Raw genomic sequence first — 17,864 nt, forward strand, 5'->3', positions numbered from 1 at the left:
CTTCTCGGGATGTGAATGTGACTGGCATTTGTTGCCTATTCCTAGTAGCCTTGGACAGTGAGCTTTCTTGATTCACTGCAGTCCATATAGTGATATTAGGTTAGGACTTCCAGGATCTTGATCCAGATGCAGATTGTTAGCAAGTTAATAGTTGGGGCAATCAGTGGACTTGATTTAAAAAAAAACCTACATAACAAAGGCACTGCAGGATTATCATATGATATATATAGTGCAGGTCTCCACCAAGTTCCTTGTCATCAACAGTATTGCAGAGCCACTTTTCACATCTGAAGAAAATTGCTCCCCTCTGTGAGAGATAACATGTGAATGAATGATTGCAATTCCTTTATATTGGAGTCCTTCAAAAGGTGTATGTTGCTTAACATGTATGCTTGAGGGGTTTTCTTGCCAAGCTCTTTGCTGTACCAAATTAATTATTGTATCTGCCTGTTCTTAATAAGTTCCCATCCCATTGCAATTTCTGTGATTGATCCACCCATAGCGAGAACCAATATGAAGGCAGAGCTTTATAAAACTCCTTAAAACTTTTAAAAAAGAGAGTACCAAATAATGAAGCTGGTGAAAATCAGTCGCAAATGAACGATCACTGCCTGTTCTGCAGTGTGGAAAGGGAGATGTTTAATAAGTAGCTAAGAAGGTAATTTTCAGCTTAACTGCTGAAGAATAAAATTGGCATTGCAAGATAGGCAACTGTTGCAGAAACTGCCCAATGTTTCTTTGTTCATCAATTTGAAATTTACCTCTTGGCGTCAACAGAAAATTTGCTGAGTATGATCTTTCAAAATGTTATTTAAAATCAGGCACACACAAAAGGTGACCTAACAGTCTTTTCAAACGGTACTGTTTTTATGAAGCATTTAAACATGAAAAGTAAAAAAAAAAATCAATAAAGGACTACAGGAGGGAGCTCTTCAAAAATAATTTAAGTCAGAGATTCAGCAACCTGCTGGGAAAAGAATAAATATAAATAAAATTGGGTTGCACAGATTTGGCACATTGTAACCTCAGCTGAAGCACCCCATGGTTCTCATCTGATGTCAGTGCCAATCTGTATGAGAGAAAGGAAATCCCTTACAAATGCTTACAGCATGCTCTCTTCACAATGACAGAGGGAAAACAGGAAAGAGATATAGGTGAGAAGAGAAATGGTGTGGAGAAATGGCAGGGACCACTGATGTTGGACTGGACACAGAAAAGCCTGTTTTCTTTTTGCAGTGGTCTTCACAAAGACATTTAGGCCTAGAATTGCCTTGATTCTGCAGCGTTTTACAGATGTTAAAAACAGTAATGAACAGGCCAGAAGCACATTGCCCTCAGTACTGGTACAGGTATCAAAAGAGGTGCACAGGGCCCTGTCCAAAACAAATCAAGTTTGTTCACATATGCCTGGTCTACATGTGGCCTAATTGTTCAAAGAATCAATGCAGACCAGCACCAAAATAATAAGACCTTTAAACATACTTTCCTGATTGTGCGGTGGAAAGGTGCAAGAGTGCCCGCATAGCTTCATTAAAAGCTCATTGATAGCACTTGAACACCTCCTTCCAGATCATTATTTGACCATCCCTCCTCCTTCCAATCTCATTCTTCTTCTTCCACAGTGGTTTCATACCTCCTCCTCCCCCAAACTTAATGTCCTTTTATATTCTCCACCCTCTCCCGTTCATCCTCTCTCATGTCAGCTTTCATTTCTTGAAATACCTCCCTGTAGGCCAAAGCCAGATAATGCAGTGGCCCAAATTCTTTTGTCTTTAAACCGCAGAATAATGTTCAGCACACATCTGCAGCTGGCCAATCTGTTGTGGATGAATCGTGAAGTCCAATATCAGGTGTGCCTCACTTTTGTTGTTCCAGTAGAGTAACTGCCAATTTCTCCAATACCCTTATCAATGGCATCTTTTAAGAACATAAGAAATAGGAGCAGGAGTAGGCCATCTAGCCCTTCGAGCCTGCCCCACCATTCAACAAGATCATGGCTGATCTGTCACTGCTCAGTTCCACTTTCCCGCCCTCTCCCCATAACCCTTAATCCCCTCTCTTATCAAAAACCCATCAACCCGCGTCTTAAAAATATTTAGCGAGGCAGCCTCCACCACTTCAACGGGCAGAGAATTCCAGAGATTCACCACCCTTTGAGTGAAGAAGTTCCTCCTCAACTCCGTTCTAAACCGCCCCCCCTTTTATCTTGAGGCTGTGCCCCCTAGTCCTACTGTCTTTTTTGAGCGGGAAGAGTCTCTCCACCTCTATCCTATCCATCCCATTCATCATCTTATACATCTCAATGAGATCTCCCCTCATTCTTCTAAACTCTAACGAGTACAAGCCTAGTTTATTCAGCCTCTCCTCATAGCTCAACCCCCTCAACTCCGGTATCAGCCTAGTAAACCTCCTCTGCACTCCCTCCAAGGCCAAAATATCTTTGCGCAGGTGCGGCGCCCAAAACTGCACACAGTACTCCAGCTGCGGCCTCACCAATGCCCTATACAGCTGCAGCAAGACCTCCCTACTTTTATATTCAATCCCCCTCGCTATGAAGGCCAGCATCCCATTCGCCTTCCTGACCACCTGCTGCACCTGCAAGCTGGGTTTTTGCGACTCATGCACAAGGACCCCGAGGTCCCTCTGCACCATCGCCTGCTGCAGTTTTTCGCCCCGTAAGTAATAGTCCTTCCTACCAAAGTGGACCACCTCACACTTGCCAACATTAAATTCCATTTGCCATTTCCTGGCCCATTCGCCCAGCCTATCTAGATCCTTCTGCAGACTCTCCACACCCTCCGCACAATTTGCCGTTCCTCCAATCTTGGTGTCATCAGCAAATTTCGACACCCTACATTCGGTTCCCTCCTCCAGATCATCTATATAAATGGTAAAAAGCTGAGGCCCCAGCACCGACCCCTGGGGCACTCCACTAGTCACCATCCGCCAATCCGAATAGCATCCGTTGACCCCCACTCTCTGTCTCCTATTTGACAACCAATCCTCTATCCACACTAACACCCTACCCCCAACTCCATGTCCCTCGACCTTCTGCAATAACCTCTTGTGAGGTACTTTGTCAAACGCCTTCTGAAAATCTAGAAAGACCACATCCACCGGCTCTCCTCTATCCACCGCCCTAGACACATCCTCATAGAACTCCAGTAAATTTGTCAGACACGACTTCCCTTTAATGAAACCGTGCTGCGTCTGCTCTATCAAGCAATTCCCTTCAAGATGCCTCGCAATTTCCTCCTTAATGACAGATTCTAACATTTTACCTACCACAGACGTTAAACTAACCGGCCTATAATTCCCCGCCTTTTGCCTGGCACCCTTCTTAAACAACGGCGTAACATTAGCCGTTTTCCAATCATCCGGCACTTCCCCGGAATCCAGCGACGTCTGGAAAATAACCACCAAGGCATCCACTATCACCTCCGCCATTTCCTTCAGAACCCTCGGATGCATTCCATCCGGTCCTGGGGACTTGTCCACAATCAGCCCCTCCAGTCTGTCGAGCACCGCCTCTCTAGTAACAGTAATGTCATTAAGACCCTCCAGTCCTACCACCTTTCCATCGCTAACACCCGGCAAATTATTCACGTCCTCCTCCGTGAAGACAGAAACAAAAAAGTTATTCAAGACCTTAGCCATATCCCCATCCCCTACCACTAGGTCCCCTTTCTCATCCTCTAAAGGACCAACATTCACCCTAGCCAGCCTCTTCCTTTTTATATATTTATAAAAACTCTTGCTATCCTTTTTTAGTTATATTTATATTTTTTATATTAATTATGATATTATATTATATATCTTTTGATCCAGTGAGACCCCCAATCTCTCACTCCTCTGCAGTTCCATCTGTGACCTGATGCTGAGAGCTTACCCACCCAAATGCCAACCAAGTTTTCAATCCTATTAACTGTGACTGTGTAGTAGAATCCTAAAATGATAATCAGATCTGTTAAATTCATTCTTCCTGGATTCTTGACTACAAATCTGCATTGCTGTTTCATCCCTTCCCCCCCCGTTAGTATTAGAACCAACATTTTAGATCAATAAACTTTCGTGTGAACTGGATTGTCTGGACTGTACACTGTTCTGAAGAAGCATTGGAGAGCGTCCAGGAATACATTTTTTTTATATTATTACTCTCCAAGCTGTATGGTCCTCTGCTTCTATCTCTTATGTTTTTATGTTCTTATAAGGCACCAGTACTTTGGGTCATCAAATTTGAGGAAAGCAGGACCCGAACACTTGACTTGGTAGAGTTGTACCTATAGTTGGTATAAAGTGGCAGGATCAGGGCAGACATGGATGTTGCAAATGTGTTTGGATGCAGTGTAACTGAGGGTTCACAAGATAAGCACTGGTGAAGATGTTTTAAAAGGAATGGAATAAATATTGGAAAAGGGAACGAGGTATTGAGGAAAGAGTGGAATTATTTAATGGCGCTTTCAAAAAGCCAGCGCAAATACAATGGGCCAATTGGTTTCTTTCTATGCTGCAAGATTCTATTATTCTATGAGCTAGAGCCACGGGGTTAAATTTACAAAGGAGGTAAGGAACCTCCGGTCAAGGTAAAAGGTGATCTCACAGTGAAATCTGCTTGGTAATTTTATCACAGACAGCCTTCTAACTAGCTTTCTGCTTTTTGCACCCTCATTTTTAGCAACCTGGAATGCAAGCCACCTCGACCAAGCAACTTATCAAGTCTGGACATAACCAGCTTTTCCAATACCTCCTGCCACCTAATGTTTATCCCATCCATTACCTTGAGCTTCTTCTGTTTCTAATATTTTGTCAGCAGCCTTTCCCTTAGTAAACACTGATTATAAAGTACTTATTAAATATTCTAGCCTTAGCCTGCAGTTCTAAGCACATTTTACCCTCTTTTTCCCTTTGAACAAGATAGGGGGAGGAAGGATGTGGGGAGGGAAAACTCTGGGGATGGGTGCTCTAAGTGGCAGTGGAAGCCCAGAAGGAGGCACTCCTTTCACCGAGCCTGTAAGATTAAATCTATCAGACTGCAGTTTTGGCGCAGACCTCTCATTCCCATATTAAGGGCCTCAGTTGGGTCACAGGTGGACAGCTTACCTGACGCCTCCCATGTTGCTTGTAAAACACTAGGGGTGGACTGGCAATGGGCACAACACCATCAGCATGGCACCCTATTTTACACGTCCACCTATCTGCATTCCCATTCACAAATGGCCTGTAAAATCCAGGCCAATATTTGTGCAATTAAAGTCCCCCAATATCATTGTTCTATAGTTCTTACACATCTCTGTGATTTCCCTGATGCTTTGTTCCTCTATTTCTTTCTCTTTGAAAGCCTATAGAAGCCTCTCCCTAGTGGCATGAGCATACTCATTTGCTTCTCAACTCTAACTAAATGAATTCTTGCCTTTGTACTTTGTCTTCCTTAATCAGTAACGCCGTCCTGTTACCACACCCTGCTATTCAATTTCCTTCCCAGACTTTTCTGAATACTTTATGTCCTGAATACTAAGCACCCAGTCCTCACCATTTTTAAGCCACATTTTGTTTTGCTACTGCATTATATCTCACACTGCTATTTGTACTTGTAGCTCACCAGCCTTACTCACCTTTGTGCATTTACATACATGCATTGTAAACCTGTCCTCGTATGTCTCGTAGTCCTTCTTAGGACTACTCCTAATGTTGTGCTGATTATTGTAAGGGGAGACAGTGGCAAAGCTGTATTGTCACTGGACTAGTAATCCAGAGACCCGGGATAATCCTCTGGTGAACCTAAGTTCAAAACCCACCATAGCAAATGGTGACATTTGAATTCAATGAACATTTGAAATCTGGAATTAGCAGTCTAATGATAATTATGAAACCATTTTTGTAAAAAGCCATAAAGGTTCTTTAGGGAACAAAATCTTCTGCCCTCGCTTGGCCTGATCTACATGTGACTCCAGATCCATAGCAATGTAGTTGACTTTTAATTGATGGGCAACTAACGCTGGTTTAGCCAGTGATGCCCACATCCCATGAGTGAATGAAATAAAACTTTCACTTGATACACATTATTCAACTTTTCTACTTGTACACTGTTATATATCAGTATTAGAACATAGAACATTACAGCGCAGAACAGGCCCTTCGGCCCACGATGTTGCGCCGACCAGTTAAAAAACAATGACCCACTAACCTAAACCAATCCCTTTTCGTCCATAAACCTATCCACGGATCTCTTAAACGCCCCCAAACTAGGCGCATTTACAACCGCAGCAGGCAGGGCATTCCAATCCCTCACCACCCTCTGGGTAAAGAACCTACCCCTGACATCCGTCCTATAACTACCCCCCCTTAATTTAAAGCCATGCCCCCTCGTGCTAGCTTTCTCCATCCGAGGAAAAAGGCTATCACTGTCCACCCTATCTAAACCTCTAATCATCTTATATGTTTCAATAAGATCCCCTCTTAGCCGCCTTCTTTCCAGCGAAAACAACCCCAAATCCCTCAGTCTCTCCTCATAGGACCTCCCCTCCATACCAGGCAACATCCTGGTAAACCTCCTCTGCACCCTCTCCAAAGCCTCCACATCCTTCCTGTAATGTGGGGACCAGAACTGCCCACAGTACTCCAAGTGCGGCCGCACCAGAGTTGCGTACAGTTGCAACATGACGCTGCGACTCCTAAATTCAATCCCCCTACCAATAAACGCCAAGACACCGTATGCCTTCTTAACAACTCTATCTACTTGATTCCCAACTTTCAGGGATCTATGTACACATACACCTAGATCCCTCTGTTCATCCACACTATTCAAAGTCCTCCCGTTAGCCCTATACTCTACACATCTGTTATTCCTACCAAAGTGAATTACCTCACACTTCTCCGCATTAAACTCCATCTGCCACCTCTCAGCCCAGCTCTGCAACCTGTCCAAGTCTTCCTGCAAACTATGACATCCTTCCTCACAATCTACCACACCTCCGACTTTGGTGTCATCAGCAAATTTACTAATCCACCCAACTATACCCTCATCCAGATCATTAATAAAAATTACAAACAGCAGTGGCCCCAAAACAGATCCCTGAGGCACACCACTCGTAACCGAACTCCATGACGAATATTTACCATCAACCACCACCCTCTGTCTCCTATCTGCTAGCCAATTCCTGATCCAATTTCCTAGATTACCCTCAATCCCATACATCTGCATTTTCTGCAGAAGCCTACCATGGTGAACCTTATCAAACGCCTTACTAAAATCCATATATACCACATCAACTGCCTTACCCCCATCCACCTCTTTGGTCACTTTCTCAAAAAACTCAATAAGGTTAGTAAGGCACGACCTACCCGCTACAAAACCATGCTGACTATCTCCAATCAATTCATTACTCTCCAAATAACTATAAATCCTATCCCTAATAATTTTTTCTAAAACCTTGCCCACAACGGAAGTGAGACTCACCGGTCTATAATTCCCGGGGAAGTCTCTGTTCCCCTTCTTAAACAATGGGACAACATTCGCTAACCTCCAATCTTCCGGTACTATACCAGAGGCCAACGACGACCTGAAGATCAGAGCCAGAGGCTCTGCAATCACTTCTCTTGCCTCCCAGAGAATCCTAGGGTAGATCCCATCCGGACCAGGGGACTTATCTATTTTCAATCCCTCAAGAATATCCAGCACATCCTCCTTATCAACTGTAATACTGTCTATTCTACTCCCCTATATATATGTTATATATATATTAATATTATATATTAATATATTATTATACATATAATTATTATATATATTATATATATATTGTATATACGACTCATATATAATGGCCCAGTCTCCCCTCATGAGAACTTTGGTCCCAGTCCTGTTGAGGTGCCTTTGGAACAGGTGCCCCCTGCATTAAACTAGCACCAATGTCCTGAGAATCTGAAAGCCTTCCTCCTGCAAAATGACTCAAGCCACTCATTGACCCATCTGACCTTAATATGTCTGCTCTGTCTACCATGTAGCACTGGAGTAATCTAGAGATTATTACCTTTGAATTCCTGCTTTTTAAATTCCTCCCTAGTTCCTGACAAGACTTCATACCTGACTTCTATGTTGATACTGACGTGCATCACAGCTTCAGGCTCACTCCCTTCCTCTGCAACACATTCAGACCCTCTCTGTGATGCCTTTTACCCTGGCACCAGGGAGGCAACACCAGCTTACAGGACTCACAATGACTACAAAACCTCCTATAATGACTACTTTTCTACTCTGTTGTTCCCTCCTGCCTGTTAGTGCCATGGTCTAGTTTTAGCTGATCCTCTACCTCCCATCACTACATCACTCAATTCCATTAATATCCAAATTAATATCCAAAATATATTGATTCCTATATTGAATATAAGATTTTATCTTGACTATAAGTAATGCAGATCACTGGTTGGTATCCTGGCAATAATCGTGATGCCTTTGTTTTGTGACAGTCCACTGTGCCGCCTTCATTTGAGTAACCAAACCAAAGGATGGCTAATGAAAGTTTCTGCTGACACGGTGGTGGCATACTGACATGGCTCATGATTCCAAGGCACAACCTGTGCACACATGGGCAGCATGTAAACCATGAAAGACATGCTGCCGCATAGAATGTGACAAAGCAGGCCAATGAAGCACTAAAACAGCTCATCTACTGAATGAACTGCTCTAGGGAGCCCTGCAATACTCAACTAAGTGGGTGTTGGATCTGTGGTGTTCTCTTATTGCATGCTGCATAGAGGGCACTATCCTTACCATCAGCTACACAGTGAAAAGCTGAGGATCTGGAGGAGGTGAAGGAGGAAGAGGAATGGTACTTCCCAGTGACCACGTCTGCAGTAAGTGCTGGTTGCTTGAGGAGCTCCAGCTCAAAGTAGACGAGCTGAACTCTGAGCTTCAGACACTGAGGCTCATCAGGGAGGGGGAGTGTAACCTGGAAAATAGGTTACAAGAGAAAGTCAAACCCCCGAAACTAACTCTGAGGGTCAGGAACAGGAGGGTGTTGCTGAGGGGAGGAGAGATGAGAGGAAGGGTGAGAATGTGAGGAGGAAGGGTGAGAGTGTGGGGAGGAAGGAGGGGGGGACCCAAAAGCCTCAGCCCCTGAATCTGCACAACAGGTTTGAGATTCTTGTCCCAGTGTGGACAAGAACGAGGGCTGCAAGGTTGACGAGCAAACAGCCCATGGTACAGTGGTGCAGACACAGGTCAAAGAGGAAGAAGAGGAATGTAGTGGTAATTGAGGATAGTGTAGTTAGGGGCATAGATACTGTCCTTTGTGACAATGATAAAGAATACCAAAGGGTGTGTTGTCTGCCTGGTGCTCGGGTCCAGGATGTCTCATCTGGGCTGCAGAGGAACCTGGAGTGGGAGGGTGCGAATCCAGTTGTTGTGGTTCATGTGGGTGCCAACGACATAGGCAAAGTAGGAACTAAGGATCTGCAAAGGGAGTATGCAAAGCTGGGAACCAAATTAAAAAGCAGAACCGACAAGGTGGTTATCTCTGGATTACTACCTGAACCACGTGCAAATTGGCACAGGGTAAACAGGATTAAGGAGATGAATGGGTGGCTCAGGGATTGGTGTGGGAGGAATGGGTTTGAATTTATGGGGCATTGGCATCAGTATTTGGGCAGATTGGACCTGTTCAGATGGGATGGTCTTAGTCTGAATCGTGCAGGGACCAGAGTCCTGGTGAATCGTATAACTAGGGCTGTAGATAGGGCTTTAAACTAATTGGTGGGGGGAGGGTGCAGGGGTGGGAGAAGTTAGAAAATCTAAAGTAAAAGAGAGGGTACGTGTGCAGGTAAATGTTGAGGATGTCCCAATAATAAAAGGAGTAGGGGGCATGAGAGAGGTTAGTAGCGTTTCTACAAATAAGGTCCAGATAAAAGCTGGTATAAAGACACTTTACCTGAATGCACGAAGCATTCGGAACAAAGTGAGTGAGCTGATGGTGCAAATCAGCACAAATGGATATGATCTCGTGGCCATTACGGAAACATGGTTGCAAGGTGACAGGGACTGGGAGCTGAATCTCCAGGGGTATGAGGTGTTTAGGAAGGATAAATGGGAGGAAAAAGGGAGTGAGGTAGCACTGTTAATTAAGGATAATATCAGGGTGGTAGTAAGGGAAGGTATAGGCTCCAAAGAGCAAAACGTGGAATCGTGGGTGGAGATAAGGAATAGTAAGGGGAGGAAGACGCTGGTGGGTGTGGTCTATAGGCCCCCAAATAATAACTTTGAGGTGGGGCGGGCTATAAACAAGGAAATAATTGATGCGTGCGGAAACGGAACGGCAATAATTATGGGGGATTTTAATCTGCATATTGATTGGATGACCCAAGTCGGACGCGGTAGGTTTGAGGAAGAGTTCTTGGAATGATGTCTGGATAGTTTCCTTGAACAGTATGTGACGGAACCTACAAGGGAGCGAGCTATCTTAGATCTGGTGTTGTGTAATGAGGCAGGTAGAATTAGGGATCTTCTTGTGAGGGATCCTGTTGGGACGAGTGATCATAGTATGATTGAATTTCTGATGCAGATGGAGGATGAGAAAGTATGGTCCTGAACCTGTGTCCTCTGAACAGAGGGGAGTATGATAGGATGAGAGCGGAATTGGCAAATGTAGATTGGGGACGCAGATTGGTTGGTAGGACAGCTGAGGAACAGTGGAGGATTTTTAAGGAGATATTTTTCGGTATTCAGTAGAAATATATTCCGATGGTAAGGAAGGACTGTAGGAGAAGGGATAACCAGCTGTGGTTATCGAAGGGAATAAAGGAGAGTATTAAATTAAAAGCTGATGCGTTCAGAGTGGCTAAAAATAGTGGGCAATTAGAAGATTGGGAAAGATTTAAAAATCAACAAAGAATGACCAAGAAGATGATAAAGAAAGGAAAGATAGATTATGAAGCTAAATTAGCACTAAATATAAAAAATGACAGTAAAAGTTTTTACAAATATATAAAGAAGAGGAGCCTGGCTAGAGTGAATGTTGGACCCTTGGAGGTTGAGAGGGGGGATTTAGCAGTGGGCGATGAGGAAGTGGCTGAGGCTTTAAATACGTTTTTTGCCTCGGTCTTCACGGAGGAGGACACAAATAGTTTGCCGGATATTAAAGATAGAAGGATAGTAGGAGTTGAGGGCCTGAATGCGATTACTATCACTAGAGAGGTAGTGCTTGATAAACTAATGGGACTGAAGGTGGATAAGTCCCCAGGACCGGATGGAATGCATCCCAGGGTTCTGAAAGAAATGGCAGAGGTGATAGTGGATGCCTTAGTAATTATTTACCAAAATTCGCTGGACTCCGGGGAAGTGCCGGAAGATTGGAAAATGGCTAATGTTACGCCGCTGTTTCAAAAAGGTAGCAGACAAAAGGCAGGGAATAATAGGACAGTTATTTAACGTCTGTAGTTGGAAAAATGCTAGAACCCGTCATCAAAGAAGAAATAGCGAGGCACCTAGAAAAGAATGGTTTGATCGAGCAGACGCAGCACGGATTCGTTAAGGGGAAGTCATGTTTGACGAATTTATTGGATTTCTACGAGGATGTGACTGGTGCGGTAGACAGAGGAGAACCGGTGGGTGTGGTGTTTTTAGATTTCCAAAAGGCGTTTGATAAGGTGCCTCATAAAAGGTTGCTGCAGAAGGTTAGGGTGCACAGAGTTGGGGGTAAGGTGTTAGCGTGGATAGAGGATTGGCTGTCTAATAGGAGGCAGAGAGTTGGTATCAATGGGTGCTATTCTGGTTGGCGGTTGGTGACTAGTGGAGTGCCGCAGGGATCGGTGCTTGGGCCTCAACTATTTACTATTTATATAGATGATCTGGAGGAGGGGGCTGAGTGTAGGGTGACGAAATTTGCTGATGACACAAAGATGAGTGGAAAAGCAAATTGCGTGGAGGGTGTGGAAAGCCTGCAGAGAGATCTGGATAGGGTGAGCAAGTGGGTGAGGACCTGGCAGATGGAGTATAATGTTAGCAAGTGTGAGGTTATCCACTTTGGCAGAAATAATAGTAGGAGGGATTATTATTTAAAGGGCGAAAAGCTGCAGCATGCTACGGTGCAGAGGGACCTGGGGGTCCTTGTGCACGAGTCGCAAAAACCCAGTCTGCAGGTGCAGCAGGTGATCAAGAAGGCGAATGGAATGCTAGCCTTTATAGCGAGGGGGATAGAATATAAAAGTAGGGAGGTCTTGCTGCAACTGTACAGGGTACTGGTGAGGCTGCAGCTAGAGTACTGTGTGCAGTTTTGGTTGCCGCACTTGCGCAAGGATATTTTGGCCTTGGAGGGAGTGCAGAGAAGGTTCAGTAGGCTGATAACGGAGATGAGGGGGTTGGCCTATGAAGAGAGACTAAATAGACTGGGTCTGTACTCGTTGGAGTTAGAAGGATGAGGGGGGGATCTTATAGAGACGTATAAGATAACGAAGGGGATGGATAGGGTAGAGGTAGAGAGATTCTTCCCACTTAGAAAGGATAGCAGGACCAGAGGGCACAGCCTCAAGATATGGGGGGGTGCAGTTTAGATCGGAGTTGAGGAGGAACTTCTTCACTTAAAGGGTGGTGAATCTCCGGAATTGTCTGCCCATTGAAGTGGTGGAGGCTACCTCGCTAAATATATTTAAGTCGCGGGTAGATAGGTTTCTGATAGACAGGGGAATTAAGGGTTATGGGGAGAAAGCAGGAAAGTGGAACTGATCCACTTCAGATCAGCCATGATCTTATTGAATGGCGGGGCAAGCTCAAAGGGCTAGATAGCCTACTCCTGCTCCTATTTCTAATGTTCTTATGTTCTTAGAAAGGAAGAAACACCTTGGAAGTGGTTTACTGACTTGTGCACCAGAGCTAACTGTGTCCTCAGCCACCCTCCTTCAATATAGTTACTATATTGGTATTCACCTAACATGCAGAAAATCACCCAGATATGTCTTGGCCACAAAAGCAGGACAAATCCAATCTGCCCATTACAGCCAGACCAGTCTACTCTCGATCATTAACAAAGGTGTGATTGATATTGCATTCAAGCGTCACTTACAGAGCGATAACCTGTTCCCGAATGTGCAGATTGGAGTTCTTCAGGCTACTGTTTTAGATCCAGCCAACTTCATCTGCTTCATTAATGACCTTCCTTCATCACAAGGTCAGAAGTGGAGGTGTTCGTTGACAATTGTATAGTGTTCAGTACCATCAGGGCCACTTAATTCCTAACCTCATTACAGATTTGGTCAACGTGGACAAAAGAGCTGAACCCAAGCAGTGAGGTAAGAGTGGTAGCCTTTGACACCAAGGTAGCATTTGTGTGGCATCAAGGAGCTCTAGTAAAACTGAAGTCAGTAGGAATCTTGGTGGGTGGCAGGGTGGGGGGGGGGCGGGGTGGCGGTGGCTGGTGGCAGTGGCTGGTGGTGGGGGAGGGGGGAGGGTGGTGGGATGTCTCTACTGGTTAGAATCATACCTGAAACAAAGGGCGATGTTTGTAGTTGTTGGAGTCCAATGTTTTCAGCCCCAGGACCTCACTGCAGCAGTTTCTCAGGGTAGTGAGCTGGGTTCAAATGTCTTCAGCTGTTTCATCAATGGCCTTTTGTCCATCATAATATCAGAAGTGGGGATGTTTGTTGATGATTGTACATTGTTCATCACCATTTGTGACTTCAGATATTAACACACTCCATATACATTTGCAGCAAGATCTGGTCAATGTTCAGTCTTGAGGCTAATAATTGGCAGGTAACATTTGTGTTACACAAATGGCAGGCAATAAGAGAAAGGAAGAGAGAAAGAATCCTGACTATCTTGCCCGACATTCTATTATATCACCATTGCTGAAACTCATATAGTCAACGTCCTGGGGTTTCCATTGGCCAGATACTGAACTGGACTAGCCATATAAATACTGTGGCCGCAAGAGCAATGCAGAGACTTGGAATTCTGTACTGACTTTCTGACTCTCCAAAGCCTATCAACAAACAGCTACAAGGTACAATACAGGAGCGTGGCGGAATGCTCTCTACTGGCCTGGATGAATGCAGCTCCAATAATGCTCATGAAGTTCAAATTCATCCAGGACAAAGCAGCCTACTACTTTGGCAGTCCATTGATCATCTTAAATACTTACTCACTCTACCAATGCACAGTGGCAGCAGTGTGTATCATTTAAAGGATGTATTGCACCAACTTGCCAAACCACTTTTGACAGCACTTTCTAAGCCTGCATTCTCCATCACTGAGAGGGACAAGAGCAGCAAAGCATGGGAACACCAACACCTGAAAATTTGCCTCCCAAGTCACACAGTATCCTGACTTGGAACTATATCACCATTCCTTCACAATTACTGGATCAGGATCCTGGAATTCCCTTCCAGCAGCACTGTGGGAGTACCTATTCCAGATTGCTTGAGAAGGTGGCTTATCATCACCTTCTCAAGGGCAATTAGGAATGATCAATAAATTATCATCTTACTGACAATGCTCACATCCCATGAAAGAATAAAATAATGGTCCCTTCTGGCTGGGCTGTCTGTGAACAACCTACAATAATTGTAAATGCAGCACCAATGCTCCATTGTATAAGAACATAAGAAATAGGAGCAGGAGTAGGCCATCTAGCCCTTTGAGCCTGCCCCGCCATTCAATAAGATCATAGCTGATCTGTCATGGCTCAGTTCCACATTCCCGCCCTCTCCCCATAACCCTTAATCCCCTCACTTATCAAAAACCCATCAACCCGCGTCTTAAAAATATTTAGCGAGGCAGCCTCCACCACCTCAACGGGCAGAGAATTCCAGAGATTCACCACCCTTTGAGTGAAGAAGTTCCTTCTCAACTCCGTTAGACATCTTACATTCTCTCTAACAATCACAGAACCCTCCTGGCTAAATTGCAAAAATAAAAGACAACAAAAAAAAGATATTGTAAACCAAATTTGTAAACCAAATCATGCCATGCTGTACGCAAACTTAAACCTTTCTCAGTCCCTTATGTCTCTGCCTTCTATGTGCCACTATTTGCACTGTGCTATCCGAGTGGTTGCCGGACGAATGGTGGAAGGCTAATGATTTTCAGGGTGGAGACTATAGGTAGTCTCAGAGAATGAACTAGAGCAATTCTGTTCTTAAAAATTCTGCTCCAAACTGAATAATCTTGGTCTTGTTGATAGCAGTTTGGACTTACAGACAGACTGCAGGGATCGTAGGGGAAAGGCAGAGAGGAAGGATAAATGCTGCCTTTCTGGGCGAGGAAGGATGAATGCTATCTTGGGCGAGGACAGCAGCTTCATGTTCCATGGAGTCACTGCCACTTCCCCAGGGTGGCACATTAGAAACCCTAATAATGTGTTGGAGGACAGATTGCAGAATTGCAAATCCCTTTGAAGACTGGCAAGAGGCCAGCAATCTAAACTTGCATGGCAGCAAGCTGACCTTGTATGATGGAAGACTGAGCTTTCACAGCAGCACCCAGATGTTAGATTGCTTCTGCTTGTGCTGCAGTTGAAGCTGGGACATCAGTCAGCAGATATTGCATCATGGCCAGGTCTGCAGGTGTGCAAATGAAGTTGGCTACCAATTCCATGCCGGAAAGAATAGACTACAAGTTGTACGTACAGCTCAGAGACTCAAACTCTTTCAAGCTCGAAAGACTAAATGGCCTGCTGCTTCTAGTTTCTATGAATCAATGTGAAAATTCAGTGCTGGGCTCCTCCATACTTCTTGGTGTGCCTGTGCACCAAACATTGAATTGTTCACATTCATCAGCTTTATTCTAGAATCCTTCCCATCATGGGCAGGATCTACTGGCCCTACTGCTGGAAATAAAGCCATGCACTTCAAACGCCACCACCCCCCACCCCATCCCAGCGCACGTACAGAGAGAATACTGGGGCGTTTGCAGTATTGATGGCACCTGTGTACCTGGTGTGTTTAAAAAGAGACAATGATTGTTTAAAAAATATATATAAAGCTGATGGTAACCAATGCCGTGCCAGGGTTGGAAACTAAACCTTTGACACGAAAAGCGCCAGTCCTGAATCTTCCAGTCCTACTGAAGTCTGCTGACGTTTTTTGGGAGAATCACCCCCTAATTTTCCGCCTAGCTTGATATCATCAGAAAATGTAGACGCATTATTCTTTATCTCTTCATCTAAGTTATCAGTAAAAGCTGAGGCCCCAGCACTGATCCTTGTACTACTCCACTAATCTCTGCCTGCCAACTTGTCAAAGCCCCATTTATGCCCACTCTCTGTTTTGTATTTGTTAACCAACCCTCTATTCATGCTAGTATATTAGCCCCAACTCCATGAGCAGTTGTCATGCCTATTAACCTTTTGTATGGCATTTATCAAATGGCTTTTGGAAATCTAGTTATACTTTATATGCATATATAATTGTTTTCCTTTATCTAATCTACAGGCTACATACTCAAAAACTCTTAATAACTTGGCCAAACAAGGTGTTCCTGTCATAACCATGTTGACAATGCTTTTCTCAGTGCAAAGTTACGACTCCCTTAAAAGTAGATTCCAGCATTTTGCCAACAACTGATGTTAGGCTAACTGGTCTCTAGTTCACTATTTATTTTTCCCTTTATTTTTGTAAAATGTTGTAATATTTGCCAACTTCCAATCTGATGGGACTATTCCTGGATCTAAGGAAATTGGAAATTCAATTCAAACTCACCCATTTTTGCATTTTAAATGACCCCATTATCTGATGACATGTGTCATGTTCCACATGTAACCTGATGACACCAGTTCTATGTTACCTTTCCAGTGCTTCTATCTTGATTGACTACTTGTTTGATATCCAGTACTGGATCAACCACATTATCCTCCAGTCAAACATTTGGCATCAACACAATCACTGTACCCTAGCCATTAGTTTGATCCTCCTCCACAGCCTTCACCTCAGGGTGAATTTTTGGCCCCATATCCTCTCCATCATAAAGAGTGCCTGCTTCCAGGAACTGTAACATCATCTGTTGCCACATCTGTCTTGTGGTGAAACCACCTTCATGCCTTTGTCATGATCAGAATTGACTATTCTTATGCTTAGCCGATGGCCTCCCAACATCACCCTTCATAAATGAAACCATCTTTTACCTGCATCAAGTTTCCACTCACCCATTGCCTCCTGTTTTGCTAACCGTCATTGACTCCTGTTCCCCTGATGCCTGGTTTTAAATTTCTCATTTTAGTCTTTAAATACATTCATGGCCTTCCCCTTTCCAATCTTTTTCCATTCAGCTCACTTTGTTGCTCCAACCCTGGCTTTATCCTCTACTCTTGTGCCAACATTAACACTTGTGTCTTTAGCTATTCCATCATAAGCTCTGGAATTCTCTTCATAAATATCTGCGCCGCTCCAGCTTCCACTCCTGCTGCAAGATTCTCTGAAACATATTTCTTCAGCCAAGATTTTACTCGCCTTTCTTAATATGTCCTTGTGCTCGATGTTGATATCTTTGTCTGAATACATTCGAGAGAAGTGCCTTGGGACTTCTTTCTGCATCAAAGGCATTGTAAACATTAATTAATTTTTAATTTCTTGAGGTCACTGTGTGTTCCGAGGGGTAATTTAATGAAAATCTGACCTCATTAGAATTGCTGCCAGATAAACCCGATTATAATTACAATAAAAGCACCTGGAACTTGACTTGTCTTTAAAGCTATTTTACAAAGATCATATTCAATGGCCCTTCATTGTTAGGGATTTAAACGTGTAAGATTTATTTCCCTAAAATTGATTCTTGAGAATGGGTACAAATTGCCAGGAAAATGTAACGTAAATGCAGTCATTCAATTTTTTCAATTGTGATTGCTGTTTACGATATAACATTACAATTTTAGATTTAATAA

General features: G+C 43.9%; 1 protein-coding gene across 7 annotated transcripts in view; it reads left to right on the forward strand.

Annotated features, from left to right (window-relative positions):
* The window catches only part of LOC145348874 (protocadherin-17-like), a 138,718-nt gene that overhangs the window by 23,645 nt on the left and 97,209 nt on the right, over window positions 1-17,864 (forward strand). The window lies entirely within an intron of this gene.

This window comes from Carcharhinus amblyrhynchos, chromosome 10 (assembly GCF_965287045.1).
Source record: "Carcharhinus amblyrhynchos chromosome 10, sCarAmb.v2.hapA, whole genome shotgun sequence".
NCBI lineage: Eukaryota > Metazoa > Chordata > Chondrichthyes > Carcharhiniformes > Carcharhinidae > Carcharhinus > Carcharhinus amblyrhynchos.